At 36.5% G+C, this 15,566-nt stretch overlaps 1 long non-coding RNA gene across 1 annotated transcript; it reads right to left on the reverse strand.

Moving 5' to 3' along the window:
- Positions 1 to 3,375: 3,375 nt before the first annotated feature.
- On the reverse strand, positions 3,376 to 15,345 carry LOC118353122 (uncharacterized). Its single transcript, XR_004811394.2, has 3 exons — positions 15,140 to 15,345; positions 6,108 to 6,217; positions 3,376 to 4,360 (listed from the first exon to the last, which is right to left on the reverse strand). It is a non-coding gene; the product is annotated as an uncharacterized LOC118353122 (long non-coding RNA).
- Between the last annotated feature and the right edge of the window lie 221 nt (positions 15,346 to 15,566).

Raw genomic sequence — 15,566 nt, forward strand, 5'->3', positions numbered from 1 at the left:
GATCTCAGGGTCATGGGATCAAGTCTTGAGCCAGGCTCTCTGCTCAGTGGGGAGTCTGCTCAAGATTCTCTCTCTCTCACCCTCCCTCTCTCTCTTTCTCTCCCTGCATGTATGCACTCTCTCTGTCTAATTCTGTACTATTTTAATTACTATAGCTCTATAGTAATCCTTGTGTCATTCAACTTCATTCTTTTTAAAAAATATTTGTTCATTTATTCATGAGAGACAGACAGAGAGAGGCAGAGACATAGGGAGAGGGAGAAGCAGGCTCCCTGTGAGGAGTCTGATGTGGGACATGATCCCAGGATCCCAGGATCATGACCTGAGCCAAAGGCAGACACTCAACCACTGAGCCACCCAGGTGCCCCTCATTCAACTTCATTCTTATTTTTCAAAACTGTTTTGGTGATTGTTCTTTTGAAATTTCATACAAGTTTTGGAACCAGCTTGTCTACAAAACAAAAACAAAAAACCCAAAGAACAAAACTAACCTGCAAATATTGGAATTGTGTTAAATCTATAAATCAATTTTGGATGAATTGATATCTTAACAATATTGAGTCATCTAACCTGTAAACATGGTATATCTGTTCACTTAATATCATTCATAATGTATGAATATTGACATATATGTCATAATATATAACAATAATGTTTATGACTTCAATGTTTGATACTTGTTCATATTTTGTTCATTTTATTCCTAAGCATTTCATATACTGAATGATACTGTTAATGATAATTATTTTATTTTCTGATTTTTCATTGCTACTATAATTAATTTTTGTCTATTGAACTAAATAACTTTGCTAAATTCACTTCTAATCCTAGGAGATTTTTTAAGGACTTCTTAGCATGTTTTATATGTATAGTCATGCCATTAGTTAATAAAGGCAATTTTAATGCTTCCTCTCTGATATTAGGACTTTTATTTATTTTTCTGGCCTTAACCACTAGTTTGGACCTCTAGTAAATGATGAATTGGTAAAGGTGGAATTTCTTGCTTTGGTCCCAAATATAAGCATGTGGGATTAATAGGAAGTGTGCTGCTAGATTTAGGTTTTTCATAGTTTGCAAAGAGATTTTTGGTCATGCATAAATATTAGATTTTGTCAAAATTTTTCTTGTATCTATTGAGATGATCATATGACTTTTCTCTTTTATTCTGTTATGAATTACTCTTACTCAGTGATGAATTATATTAATATTTGAATGTTAGGCCAACTTTGCATTCCTGAAATAAATCCCACTTGATCATAATGTAGTATCATTTTTGTATACTGTTGAGTTTGATCTGCTAATATTTGGCTAAGATTTTTTTGTGCATATATTCGTGAAATCTATAGTTTTCTTGTAAAATATTTGTCTGGCTTAGTTATAAAGGTAATACTAACAGTAAACTTAGTTGGGATGTGTCCTTTTTCCTCTATTTTCTAAAGTTATTTGAGTAAATTTGTTTTTCTTTCTGCCTTAAGTGATTTATAGAATTTATCAGTAGTGTCACTTAGAAATTGGGTTACTTTGTGGGAATATTTTTAATTAAGAATGTAATTTCTAAAAATAGTCATAGGGCTCTTCATATTTTCCCTTTTTCCTTGGTTAATTGGTAACTTTTGTCTGTGTCTGTCAAGGAATTTGTCCATTTCATCAAAATTATCTAATTTAGTGAAATAAAATTATTTATAGTATTCCATTCATATTCCTTTAATGTCTATAGTATATGTACTACCATCTTCTGTTTTATTTCTAAATTTTGTACTTGTGCCTTTTTGAAATTAATTGATCTATTTAGAGGTTTATCAATCATATTGTTCCTTTCTGAGTTGCTTTTGATTTCATTGGTTTCTTTCCATTTTGTTCATTTATTATTTTATGGTTCCTCAGTTTTATCTCTCTATTTTTTCTACTTACTTTGGGTTTGTTTCTCAGTTTTTTAGTTTAATAAGAACCCCTGAACTGGCAATTTTAAGCCTTCATTATTTTCTATCATCATTATTTAAAACTATACGGTTTCCATGTAAGTTTTCATTTAGCTGCATCTCACAACTTTTGATATGCTGTATTGTGATTATCATTCAGTTCAAAATATCTTATTATTTCCCTTGGAAATAATTTCCCTACTTTTTTGACTCATAATGTTCTACATTGGGAGTTTTATAGATATATTGTTACTGGTTTCTAACTTAATTTCAGGTAGTCAGAGAACATAGCCTGTATGATTTTGGTCATTTCAAAGTTTTTGAGAATTAGTATATGGTCCAGGATAATGTCCATCCTGATGAATGTTACAAGTCATTTAAAAAAATGCATACTATTTTATTGTTGAATGTCAACTAATGTCAATTAGCTCAAATTGGTTGGTAGTATTGTGTTGTTCAGAATGGATTTTCTTTCTACTTTTTTCTATCAAGTATGTATATGCTAGTGCTGACTTCTTTAGCTTTAATGATTAGATTTGCCTGTTTCTTCTTTCAGTTGTAGTAGTATTGTTCATGTACTTTGAAGTGTGATTGAGTCCATACATGTTTCGGATTGCTATGCATTTTTGATGAATTACCTCCATCATTGTGCAGTGTTCTTCATTATTACTTATAATAGGTATTTTTCTGAAATGCACTTTGCCTGAAATAAGTAGAACTATACCAACTTTCTGCTGGTTAATGTTTAGATGATCTGCTTTTTCCCTCTATCTTTCTATTTTCAACCTACATATGTCTTTATAATGTAAGGGGACTCACGGGAGCAGCATATAGTTGGGTGTTGCATTTAAATTTAATTTGATAATTTTCTTCTTTAAATCTGGGTGTTAAGATTATTTTAAAATAAATGATCAGCTTTTAATTTTTATCAAACCTTCAAGGAAGGGATAATTCTATATTGTTTGAGCTGCACCACCACACCAGATCATTAGAGAAGGAAAGATCCCAGGTTATTCTATGAAGCCAGGACTTCATGACTTCCTGGCTTGGGGAAAACGGGCTCCCCAGCACTTGTGATGCTTTCCATTCCATTCTGCCAGTCTTCATGAGGATGCCCTGTCTGCTTGGGCACCCTGTCTGCTTGCCTACTGCATCTGTAGCTAAGGTCCTCCACCTGGTGGAATCCATAGTCTGGTTTATCTCGGTTGACTAGAGTTTTCTCAGCTCACCTTAGGTTACAGTGGCATAACAAACTCTTTTTTTTTTTTTTTTTACAATCTAAGAAAAGCCTTCTTTATTTCCCCAGCTTTTTTCTTTTTCCTTCTTTTTTTATATAAATTTATTTTTTATTGGTGTTCAATTTGCCAACATATAGAATAACACCCAGTGCTCATCCCAACAAGGGCCCCCCTCAGTGCCCGTCACCCATTCACCCCCACCCCCCTCCCATCTCCCCTTCTACCACCCCTAGTTCATTTCCCAGAGTTAGGAGTCTTCATGTTCTATCTCCCTGTCTGATATTTCCCACTCATTTTTTCTCCTTTCCCCTTTATTCCCTTTCACTATTTTTTATATTCCCCAAATGAATGAGACCATATAATGTTTGTCCTTCTCCGATTGACTTATTTCACTCAGCATAATACCCTCCAGTTCCATTCACATTGAAGCAAATGGTGGGTATTTGTCGTTTCTAATGGCTGAGTAATATTCCATTGTATACATAGACCACATCTTCTTTAACCATTCATCTTTCGATGGACATCGAGGCTCCTTCCACAGTTTGGCTATTGTGGACATTGCTGCTAGAAACATTGGGGTGCAGGTGTCCTGGTGTTTCATTACATCTGTGTCTTTGGGGTAAATCCCCAGCAGTGCAATTGCTGGGTCATAGGGCAGATCTATTTTTAACTCTTTGAGGAAACTCCACACAGTTTTCTGGAGTGGCTGCACCAGTTCACATTCCCACAAACAGTGCAGGAGGGTTCCCCTTTCTCCACATCCTCTCCAACATTTGTGGTTTCCTGCCTTGTTAATTTTCCCCATTCTCACTGGTGTGAGGTGGTATCTCATTGTGGTTTTGATTTGTATTTCCCTGATGGCAAGTGATGCAGAGCATTTCCTCATGTGCTTGTTGGCCATGTCTATGTCTTTGTCTGTGAGATTTCTGTTCATGTCTTTTGCCCATTTCATGATTGGATTGTTTGTTTCTTTGCTGTTGAGTTTAATAAGACTATCCACTGGAAAAAAGACAGTCTCTTCAAATAATGGTGCTGGGAAAATTGGACAACCACATGCAGAAGAATGAAACTAGACCACCGTCTTGCACCATACACAAAGATAAACTCAAAATGGATGAAAGATCTTAATGTGAGACAAGATTCCATCAAAATCCTAGAGGAGAACACAGGCAACACCCTTTTTGAACTTGGCCACAGTAACTTCTTCCAAGATTCATCCATGAAGCAAGAGAAACAAAAGCAAAAATGAATTATTGGGACTTCATCAAGATAAGAAGCTTTTGTACAGCAAAAGAAACAGTCAACAAAACTCAAAGACAACCTACAGAATGGGAGAAGATATTTGTAAATGGTGTATCAGATAAAGGGCTAGTATCCAAGATCCATAACAAACTCTTTGTCCTGCATGTGCCCTCCTGTTATGGTGGTCCATCCCAACCCAAGACCAGGGATCTCTTTACACCTCACCAGTCCAGGCCCTAAAGTGCAGGCCTTCACCTGCCTGTTTAGTCACCTGATTGCTCAATCCTTCCTCCTCACTCTTGCTCTACCCTATGCAAGGAATAAAGGAACATTTTGTTTTTGTTTCTGCCCTGTAGCAACAGAAAGCTGCCTTGAAAAGCAAACTTGAAGGCTAATCTCTGCCTAACCACTTTTTGTTGCCAAATTAAACTCTGATGTGGCTTTGTCAACACTCAAGCAGTGTGATCAGTGGTTGGGCTCTTTGCAGAGACCCAAACCAATAACTCCCTTTCTCTCATGGCATTTCTTTCTTTTCTAACACCCAGTCCTGGCTGAAGCTGAGAGAAGTTGGGACACCCAGATCTGACTATTTTCCATGTCTTCTCTCTTTCCCTTTTCCTTCCTATAGCCTTCTAATAACAGGGATTGACTTCCCTCCCTTCTTCTGCATCATATTCTCCTCTTATCTCCATGCAACAAGGCCTAACTATCATGAGCAGAAGGAATATAGGTGTTGCCATTGTGTAAAAAATCTGAGTACTCTCCAGGTTTGAACAAATGAAAGAAAGAAATTTAGAAAATTCTCTTTCCTAAAAACTGAGTGGGAGAGCAGGTGGGCTGTGACTGGGTGATGGGCACTGAGGGGGACACTTAATGGGCTGAGCACTGGGTGTTATACTATATGTTGGCAAATCGAACTTCAATAAAAAATATATATGTTAAAAAACTGGGAATAAATCAGAGAGGGAGATAAACTATGAGAGACTCTTAACTTTGAGAAACAAACTGAGGGTTGCTGGAGGGGAATGGGGTGGTGGGGTAACTGAGTGATGGACATTAAGGAGGGCACACGATGTGATGAGCACTGGGTGTTATAACAACCAATAAATTATTGAGCACTACATCTGAAACTTATGATGTACTATATGTTGGCTAATTGAGTTTAAATTTAAAAAAGAAAATTATCTTCCCTACAAAGCTTGGCTTTTAAGTTTATTGTCTTACTTCAAAGTCCTATTTTAATTGTCAGGAATTGAATAGCAATAATCCTTATCCATATTTCTTTAGCCACAAGTCAAATGGATATTTCTGGTCAATTGAGAAGAAGCTCTTAAAAGGAGATGGTATTATAGAGAAGCAAACAGCTGTAATTCCTTTCTACAGCTGTTTGGAACTGGGTGGAAAATTCCAGTATCTTCTCAATTTCCCTTTTCTGGCCAAGGCTACAGAGCATGGTTGTTGAGTAGAAACATCTATTTATCCTTTTTCTAGGAAGATATTTTCTTTCACTGTAGAAGGCATCTTGCTATCTGAACATTATCTTGTCCTCACTCAATACTTTGCAATGCTTTGCAGTGATTTGCAATTACTTTGGGGTTACCATATAAAAAATAAATCAAAATCTCCTGGTCTTTAAGAGACAAGCCCTCCCAGACATGCATATACACTAATAAAAACACAACCATCTGTAGCTTCCCTTTCTGTTTACCATGGTTGCACAGCTGAAGAAATAAAAGAACAAAGTATTTCTTATTCCATGTGGCCAAGTTCCAGGTAGAATGACACTGCACATTTTAATTTTGTTTCAAAGCTTCTGCCCTGAAAAGAAAAAAGAAAGAAAGAAATGTATAATCTTGCTCTCATGGGATTAAAATCTGTTTGGAACACCACACAGTGACTGGGGAGGAGGAGCAGTACCTCTTTCAACAAAGTGCCTGAGCCCTTGAGTCAGAGTTGGCTGGTTTCTTCCTATTTATGTTATCACATGATTGGAATAATTAGTTAACTAACATTTTTTTTTTTTTTTTTTTTTTTTTTTGTTAACTAACATTTTTAACTAAATTTAAAAGCAGGGTGTGCGGGTGCCTGGGTGGCTCAGTTGGGTAAGCCTCTGCCTTTGGTTTAGGTCATGATCCCAGGGTCCTGGAATTAAGCTTTACATTGGGCTTCCTGCTCTGAGGGGAGCCTGCTTCTCCCTCTCCCTCTGCCTGCCACTCCCCCTGCTTATGCTCTCACTCTGTCAAATAAAAAAAGTCTTTAAAAAGTAAAAAAATAAAAATAAGTAAAAATAAAAGCAAGCCGTGTTCTGCTACCTCCAATAAAATAACATCTTCAAGAGTCCGAAAGACAGAAGTCCAGTAAAAGTTAATCTTAAGTTTGTAAAACTCTTCTAAAAACTATAGAGGGGCATCTGGGTGGTGCAGTTGAGTGTCTGACTCTTGGTTTTGGCTCAGGTCATGATCTCAGGTCCTGGGATTGAGCCCTGTGTCAGTTTCCTTCCTCAGTGTGGACTCTGCTTGATTCTCTATCTCTCCCTTTGGTCCTCCCCCCATGCTCTCTCTCTAAAATAAATAAATAAAATCTTAAAAAAAAATAAAAACAATAGATAATTGAAAGGAGCATGCGTATAATTTATCACATAGAACTTGAAAATAATGTTAAAAAGTAGAAACAAGCAAAAGTATATGTTTTCTCTTTCTACTGTAAACTTAAACTTTTGACACCTGCTTCTACATGTTTATTCTAATATCTCAGGATTGTGTAATTACTCTGAATTTAATGTTAACATTACATGATATTCCAATAAGACCATTGTAAATTCTGAGTTTTCTGCTTTTGAAAAGTGGAGAGCTTCTGCTCCATAAGGCCTTTCTGACACTAAAACTCTAGGAAAAATAAAAACACTCCTAATGCACTTTGAGATTTTGTTCAAAACATTCTGTGGTTGGATGGGATAGTAAAATCTAAGTTATTTTATCCATGATAAAACCAAGGGTCCTCTGAGATTATTCAATTTATTCAGGTCACACAAAATTGATGAAAAATGGGAATTTCATGTATTTTCTTGTATACTTCACTAATATAGGGGTCTGACCAGAGGTGTATTAGTACTCCAAGGTTATGGCATCCTTGGCTTCAGCCTGATAGGAGAGTGGCCTGCCTGCTATACTATCACTCAATAAAACAAAAAATGACTACAAAAAATGGTGTCCACAGTAGAAATTCAGATGGCTACAGTCAGAATAGATTTCCCATTTGTATTGAGAAGCATATTCTTTGAAGCATACCACATACTTCATTCAGCCTTTGAGCCAGATAGAAACTCAATTACAAGGAAAATAGAAAAGTATTTTATTTTATCTCTTTTCTATGTGTCCCCCACGCCCCAACCACCCCCCCCTTTTTAAGAATGAAAGAGTCCTAAAGCGACCATTGGGAAATTTGACCATTCCTGAACTATGAGGTATTATCTTTGCCCATCAGAATTATTCTACTCTTCCTTACCAGATCCTGCAATATCACACCTCCCTTCTCATTCCAGGCTTTTCTATGAATCTATTGTATTATATGAAAGGTGCCTGGAGAAAGGACATGGCATCCTGAAATGCTTAGTAACCTAAGGAAAAATATTGTAAATGTGGATGGAGTTAGAGCGTAGGAACAGTTTATGAGGAAGTCTAGTCTTATGTGTTATTTTGTTCAAGTAAGAAGTGTACACTGCATAGCAGTTGCATTGCTAGTGAACGTAAAATGACCTAGGAACTGTGTGCATAAATTAGGTCTTTAGCTTTAGCTACAAAATGAGCTCTCAAGAGCATAAAATGGAAACCAAAGACTTCTCATCCTGTCTTTTGAAAAATGCAGTGTCTAGATAGATGTCATTTAAGAAAAAGTAAACAAGAAAAATCTACAGTAAGGCTTATAACAGGATACTATAGCTTAAGAAAAGGGGACCACACCCTTAAATATAAAGGAAAATAAATCTATATAAGAAATATATCATAATTTTAGAAAGCAATTGCTTCATTGGTCTTCAAGTGTATGAATGGGGTGGCCTCCATAAAGTAGGTGCTTTGACCATTAGGCTAGAGCAAAGGCTAGATCCATGTACTACCTAAGTGAATGGGAAACTTATACAATACCTATAGGTATATATTAGTTTAAAAATCCTCTCACAGTGGAAGTAGTAGTAAATAGAATGAACACTTCTGACATCAAATCAATAATCTGGAGGAGAACTTGAGAGTCATCAAGAAACTCTAGAGTGAGTTTAAAAAAAAAAGACACTTTTTTAAAAAAAAAAGACACTTCTTAAAGTGATAAAGGTTAAAAATAAAAGATGACAATAGCTTTACTTATTTATTTAATTTTATTGAATATCTATTATGTTTTAGGCATATACTGGGCAAATTCAAATGAAAAAGAAATCAAGATGGTTTCATAAACATCATATAGAGTAGCATGCAAGGCAAAGTAGCATGAGACCTGACAAAGAGGTATCAATTCTGTATTGATCAAAGGAAAGTGCATTGTGAAGAAGTATCTTAGTATTCAATAATGTGATATTTTACAAGTTAGAATTATGGGAAAAATGAGAGACACAAACACTTAATGAGAACTTGGAAGTGCAGATCTAATGTAAGGAAGAAGAATGCATACAGGTGGGCTACTCAATATGTGAGGATGCCTAGCCTCTAAGTTACAAAACCTTAATGAACAATGACTTAAACATTTGCTGCTCAAAGTGAGGTCCGCAGACCAGCAGCATGGGATTCATCTGGAGCTGGCTAGAGATGCAGAATCTCAGGCCCAGCCCACACCTACTGAATCAGAATCTGCATTCTAACAAAAGGCCCAGGTGATTCAAATGTACATTATTCTCATGCACACTCACATACTTGATATATAAAGAAGATTTTGAATAATAAAATAATAAGGTAAAATTATATATGATATAAACTCTACATATAGAGACTATCCTCTTTTTTGAACATTTATGGAAGACTTAAGAAATGCATCACTGAGCTATAACAAAACTCCTATTAACTCTGAAGAGCAGAATTGTACAAGTCATATAGTTGAAAAATTAGATTAAAATTTAATTGCACAGATTCAAACAAAAATCAACAAACAAAAACTACCAGCTATTGTTTCAAAGAAGACATTAAAAATAAAATGGACTTTTTAGAAGGCTATATACCAAAGTTTGTAAGATGCTCTCAACTGTATTCATAGGCAAAAGCTTTAATTCTTTAATAAGAAAGATTATAACCTAGATATTTAAGTTAAGGAAGTAGAGAAAATACTTCCCACAACTTTGTGGGAAGTACAGGCCAAGACATATATGTCTGGTGGCAAAAGTGATTCAATTGATCTTTTTCTTATATAGATTATAAATCATATTCTTCACCCACCTGTAGCTTTGTCATTGTTCTCTACACTGGTGGAGAAGCCAGTTATTACTCCGCTAGTACTGTGCTGTGCCCAACCCTGTCCTTGAAAGTGGAAGTTTTTAACTGCCTTACAAACTGACACCCAGAGCAAGTATAGCTCACTTGTTAGTGAGAAGACCACAGAAGAGTTTTACTTGCCACTTACAGCTGAGTGCCTGTTGGGAGAAGCTGATCACCTTCCCAGGAAGGATAGAGGAGGAGAGTGTTCTGTTTCCTTTTATTACTTCTTCAGGGCAAATCATATATATACATAGTGGCATTTAATCACAACATTTTTCTGCTCTGATTTAGGATACAAAGGACAAGCTTCTTGCTAATTTTTACAGACAAATAAGAGATAAATATATTTGATTTTCTAAACAAAGAGAATGTTGAAATGATAGCTGCACATTACATAGAAAGCATATTACATAGAAAGTTTATATTATGTTTATTTTATGTTTATATTAGTTTATATTATGTTTATATTATGTACACAAATGTGTACCCCTTTTACTCTAGATATTCAATGTATGTCAGAATAGAGTCCAGCCCTTGCCATATTTTGCTTGAGAAAAATAGAAAACAAAAGCTATTAATCACATCTGTCCCCACAAAGGGAAAAAAATAACCATTATATACTTGTGCCAGGAAGCCTTGGCCTCCATTTAGGGGATTTTCATAAGCAATGCCAAAACAGGACTTAGGACTTTGTCAATAAGAGTGATTTGACAAAATACAGGATCCATTCCTGATCAAAACTCTTCAGCAGAGAAAGTCAAGTGCTTTCTCTGCATCTATTGAGAGGATCATATGGTTCTTGTTTTTTCTCTTGTTGATATGATCTATCATGTTGATTGTTTTATGAGTGTTGAACCAGCCTTGCATCCCCGGGATAAATCCCACTTGGTCATGGTGAATAATCTTCTTAATGTACTATTGGATCCTATTGGCTAGTATCTTGAGGAGAATTTTTGCATCTGTGTTCATCAGGGATATTGGTCTATAATTCTCCTTTTTGGTGGGATCTTTGTCTGGCTTTGGAATTAAAGTGATGCTGGCTTCATAGAATGAGTTTGGAAGTATTCGATACCTTTCTATCCTTCCGAAAAGCTTTAGTAGATTATGTATTATTTCTTCTTTAAACGTTTGATAGGATTCCCCTGGGAAGCCATTTGGCCCTGGACTTTTGTGTCTTGGGAGGTTTTTGATGATTGCCTCAATTTCCTCCCTGGTTATTGGCCTGTTCACGTTTTCTGTTTCTTCCTGTTCCAGTTTGGATAACTTGTGGTTTTCCAGAAATGCATCCATTTCTTCTAGATTATGTAATTTGTTGGCATATAGCTGCTCATAATATGTTTTTAAAATCATTTGTATTTCCTTGGTATTGGTTGTGATCTCTCCTCTTCATGATTTCATCAATTTGCGTCTTTTTCTTTTTAATAGGGCTGGTTGGGCTTATCTATCTTATTAATTCTTTCAAAGAACCAACTCCTGTTTTTTTTGATCTGTTCTAAAGTTCTTCTGGTTTCTATTGCATTGACTTCTGCTTGAATTTTTATTATCTCCCTTCTTCTGCCTGGTATAGGTTTTATTTGCTGTTCTTCCTCCAGTTCCTTTAGGTGCAAGATTAGCTTGTGTATTTGAGTTTTTCCCAATTTTTTGAAGGAAGCTGGTAATGCGATGTATTTCCCTCTTAGGACTGCTTTTGCTCTATCCCAAAGATTTTTAATGGCTGTTTCTTCATTTTCATCAGTTTCCATGAATCTTTTTAATTCTTTTCTAGTTGACCTGGTTCTGGTTGACCCATTCATCTTTTAGTAGGATACTCTTTAACTTCTATGTGTTTGAGTTTCTTCCAAATATCTTCTTGTAATTGAGTTCTAGTTTCAAAGCATTGTAGTCTGAATATATGCAGGGGACAATCCCAATCTTTTGATATCAGCTGCGACCTGATTTGTGACCTGGTATGTGGCCTATTCTGGATCAAATTCCATGTGCACTTGAGAAGAAAGTATATTCAGTTGTGTTCAGAAAATTCTGTATATATCTGTGAAATACATCTGGTCCAGTGTATCATTTAAGGCCCTCATTTCTTTGGTTATGTTCTGCTTAGAAAATCTGTCATTTGCTGAAAGTGCCATGTTGAAGTCTCCTACTATTAGTGTATTATCTAAGTATGTCTTTACTTCAGTTATTAATTGATATACTTGGCAGCTCCCACATTTGGGGCATAAATATTCATGATTTTTAGGTCCTCTTGTTGGCTAGATCCTTTAAGTATGATATAGTGTCCCTCTTCATCTCTTACTATAATCTTTGGGATAAACTTATATTTAAAGATGAGGATTGCTGCTCCTGCTTTCTTTAAAAAAAAAAAAAAAGATTTAATTTATTTATTCATGAGAGAGAGAGACAGACAAACAGACAGACAGACACAGGCAGAGGGAGAAGCAGGTTCCGTTCCATGCAGGGAGCCTGATGTGGGACTCAGTTCCAGATCTCCAGGACCACACCCTGGGCTGAAGGCAGTGCTAAACCACTGATGCACCCAGGCTGCCCTCCCTTGCTTTCTTTTGAGGACCATTTGAATGGTAAATGGTTCTCCAATTTTTCATTTTCAGGCTGAAGGTGTCCTTAGGTCTAAAATGAGTCTCTTGTAGACAGCATACAGATGGGTCTTGCTTCTTTATCCAGTCTGAAACCCTGTCTTTTGATGGGATCATTTAGCCCATTCAGGTTCAGAGTTACTATTGAAAGATATGGATTTAGTGTCATTGTAATACCTATTCAGTCCCTGTTTTTGTGGATTATTTCTTTGGGCTTCCTCTTTCTTTCACAGGGTCCCCCTTAATATTTCTTGCCGAGCTGGTTTGGTGGTCACATATTCTTTCAGTTTCTGCCTATCTTGGAAATTCTTTATCTCTCCTATTCTGAATGAGAGCCTTGCTGGATAAAGTATTCTTGACTGCATGTTCTTCTCATTTAGGACCTTGACTATATCCTGCCAGCCCTTTCTGGCCTGCCAGGTCTCTGTGGAGAGGTCTGCTGTTAATCTGATATTTCTCTCCACATAAGTTAAGAATCTCTTTTCTCTTGCTGCTTTAAGGATTTTCTCTTTATCCTTGGAATTTGCAAGCTTCACTATTAAATGTCGAGGTGTTGAACAGTTTTTTTTATTTTTTGGGGGGACCTCTCTATCTCCTGGATCCGAATGCCTGTTTCCCTTCCCAAATTAGGGATGTTCTCAGCTATGATTTGTTCAAATATACTTTGTGGCCCTCTCTCCCTCTTGGCATCTTCTGGAACCCCAATTATATGTAAATTCTCCCTTCTCAGGTTATTGCTTATTTCCCTAAGCCTTTCCTCGTGGTCTCTTAATTGTTTTTTCTTTTTTCCTCAGCTTCCTTCCTTATCATCAACTTGTCTTCTATGTCACTCATTCTCTCTTCCACCTCATTAACCCTATCAGTTAGAGCATCTAGTTTGGATTGCATCTCACTTATTTTTAATTTCGGCCTGATTAGATCTAAATCTTGCAGTCATGAAGTCTCTAGAATCCTTTATGTTTTTTTCCAGAGCCACCAGTAGCTTTATAATTGTGCTTCTGAATTGGCTTTCTGACACTGAATTATAATCCAAATTGTGTAACTCTGTGGGAGAGAGTACTGTTTCTGAGTCTTTCTTTTGCAGTGAGTTCTTCCTTCTAATCATTTTGTTCAGTGCAGAGTGGCTGTATGAGCGGGCTGAGTCAACAATATCAATCATGACCTAAGTAAATTCCACCCTAGATGATTTTGTATGCATCGTCTTCTTTCAAGTCTCATATCATCCTGATGGTGGTGGGGGGCGGGGTGAGGAGGGAGGGAAGAGTCCAGCAGCAATACTATAACAGTGGGCTGCGAAGAGCAGTAGTGATGGCAGCAGTCTCACCAGATCCCCTGCCACTCTTCCACATATAACTTGTGACTCTCCAAAACTTAGCTACTGATCCGAGGCCTTACTGATAACAAACAGCTGTCTAATGCATATGTATTGTATACCATATTCTTATAATAAAATAATTTACAGGAAAGAAAATGGTAAGAAAATCATAAAGAAAATTAAATACAGGGATCCCTGGGTGGCGCAGCGGTTTGGCGCCTGCCTTTGGCCCAGGGCGCGATCCTGGAGACCCGGGATCGAATCCCACATCAGGCTCCCGGTGCATGGAGCCTGCTTCTCCCTCTGCCTGTGTCTCTGCCTCTCTCTCTCTCTCTCTCTCTCTCTCTCTGTGACTATCATAAATAAATAAAAAATTAAAAAAAAAAAAGAAAATTAAATACAGTACTGTCTTGTATTTGTTCAAAAAAAACCCCACATATAAATGGGCCCGCACAATTCAAACCTGTGTTGTTCAAAGGTCAACTGTATTTTAAACACTATTTTAAAGAGATAGCATTTATTTTTTTCAAAAGAGGGAGGCCATTGAAAGTTCTCAGTATTAAAGTGAAAGGATCAAAATTGTGGCTTATAAAAATCCCCTAGCCTTGTACAAAAGTATTGTGAGGTGTGTATATGGTGTAGAAGTTCCTACAGTAGAAATACTGCTTTTCTTAAGAAGCTATAAATATTCATAATTAGAGAAGCAGAATTAAAATGGAAAAGAAGAGTCCATGCTCAAACCCCTAATTACCACCAATGCTTTTATTATTGAGGTACAGGTTGGAGCATGTTCTGGTTAGGTGGAAGAAATGGGTGGCCATGAAAGGGAATAGACCTTGTTGAGAATTTACCATGTGCCAGTCACATTTAACAAATACCATCTCATTGACTGCTTATAACATCACTTTAAAATAGCTATGATTTTTAAAATAAAAGTCTGAAAAAAGATGCATTAAGAAAAACAAAAAAAAACTAAAGTAGTTACGATTTTCTCTATACTACATATAAATTGGGGTTCAGATAGATTAAATAACTCTTGTGAAGTCACATAGCTGGAAAAGTAGCAATGCTGAGTCAAACCTAAACCTGCCTGTCTGAAAGGTTATTATTATAATTCTAAAAATAATGAAGTTCTCTTCCAAAGGGGAATTTTGTTTTTAGCAGCAGTTGTAGGAGATGACCAAAAACAACACCAAGATGCAAGCATAATTAATTTGATGTTTATAGTAGTTTCCTGTGGATGTTAGTTTATAGGCAATGCCAATTTCCTCTTCAGTGATCAGGTACAGTGTTAGTTTTTTCACCATAGATAGTATTTATCAAACGGACTTTTGTAATATCCTATTTCTTGTGATAGAGGCTGCAGAACCAGCCAAACACTTACCTAAGCAAATACTTCACCACTTAGCTTGGGCTGCCATAACAAAATTACACAGATGGAGTGGTTTACACAACAGACATTTATCTCTCATAGTTCTGGAGGCTGAGAAGTCCAAGGTCAAGGTGCTAATTTGGTTCCTTGTGAGAGCCGCCTTCCTGGCCCATAGATGACTACTTTTTCCTTGTGCCCTCACATGTTAGAGTGAGTTCTCCATGTCTTCTCTTATAAGAGCACTTAAGAGAAAATCACACCTAATAAAACCCACAATATTATCAAATTTGTGAGAATTGCCTTATCACAAAGAATTCCAATGAAACTAAACATCCAAAGTAAATGTGTGCACTACACATGATTTCCAGTGGAATCAGTGCCAGTGACAATGTTTTCTGTTAATGTTAAGGAACTGTTGCAGATATCAGTAATATTTGCA

The sequence above is a fragment of the Canis lupus genome, chromosome 32 (genome assembly GCF_003254725.2).
Source record: "Canis lupus dingo isolate Sandy chromosome 32, ASM325472v2, whole genome shotgun sequence".
Classification (NCBI taxonomy): domain Eukaryota; kingdom Metazoa; phylum Chordata; class Mammalia; order Carnivora; family Canidae; genus Canis; species Canis lupus.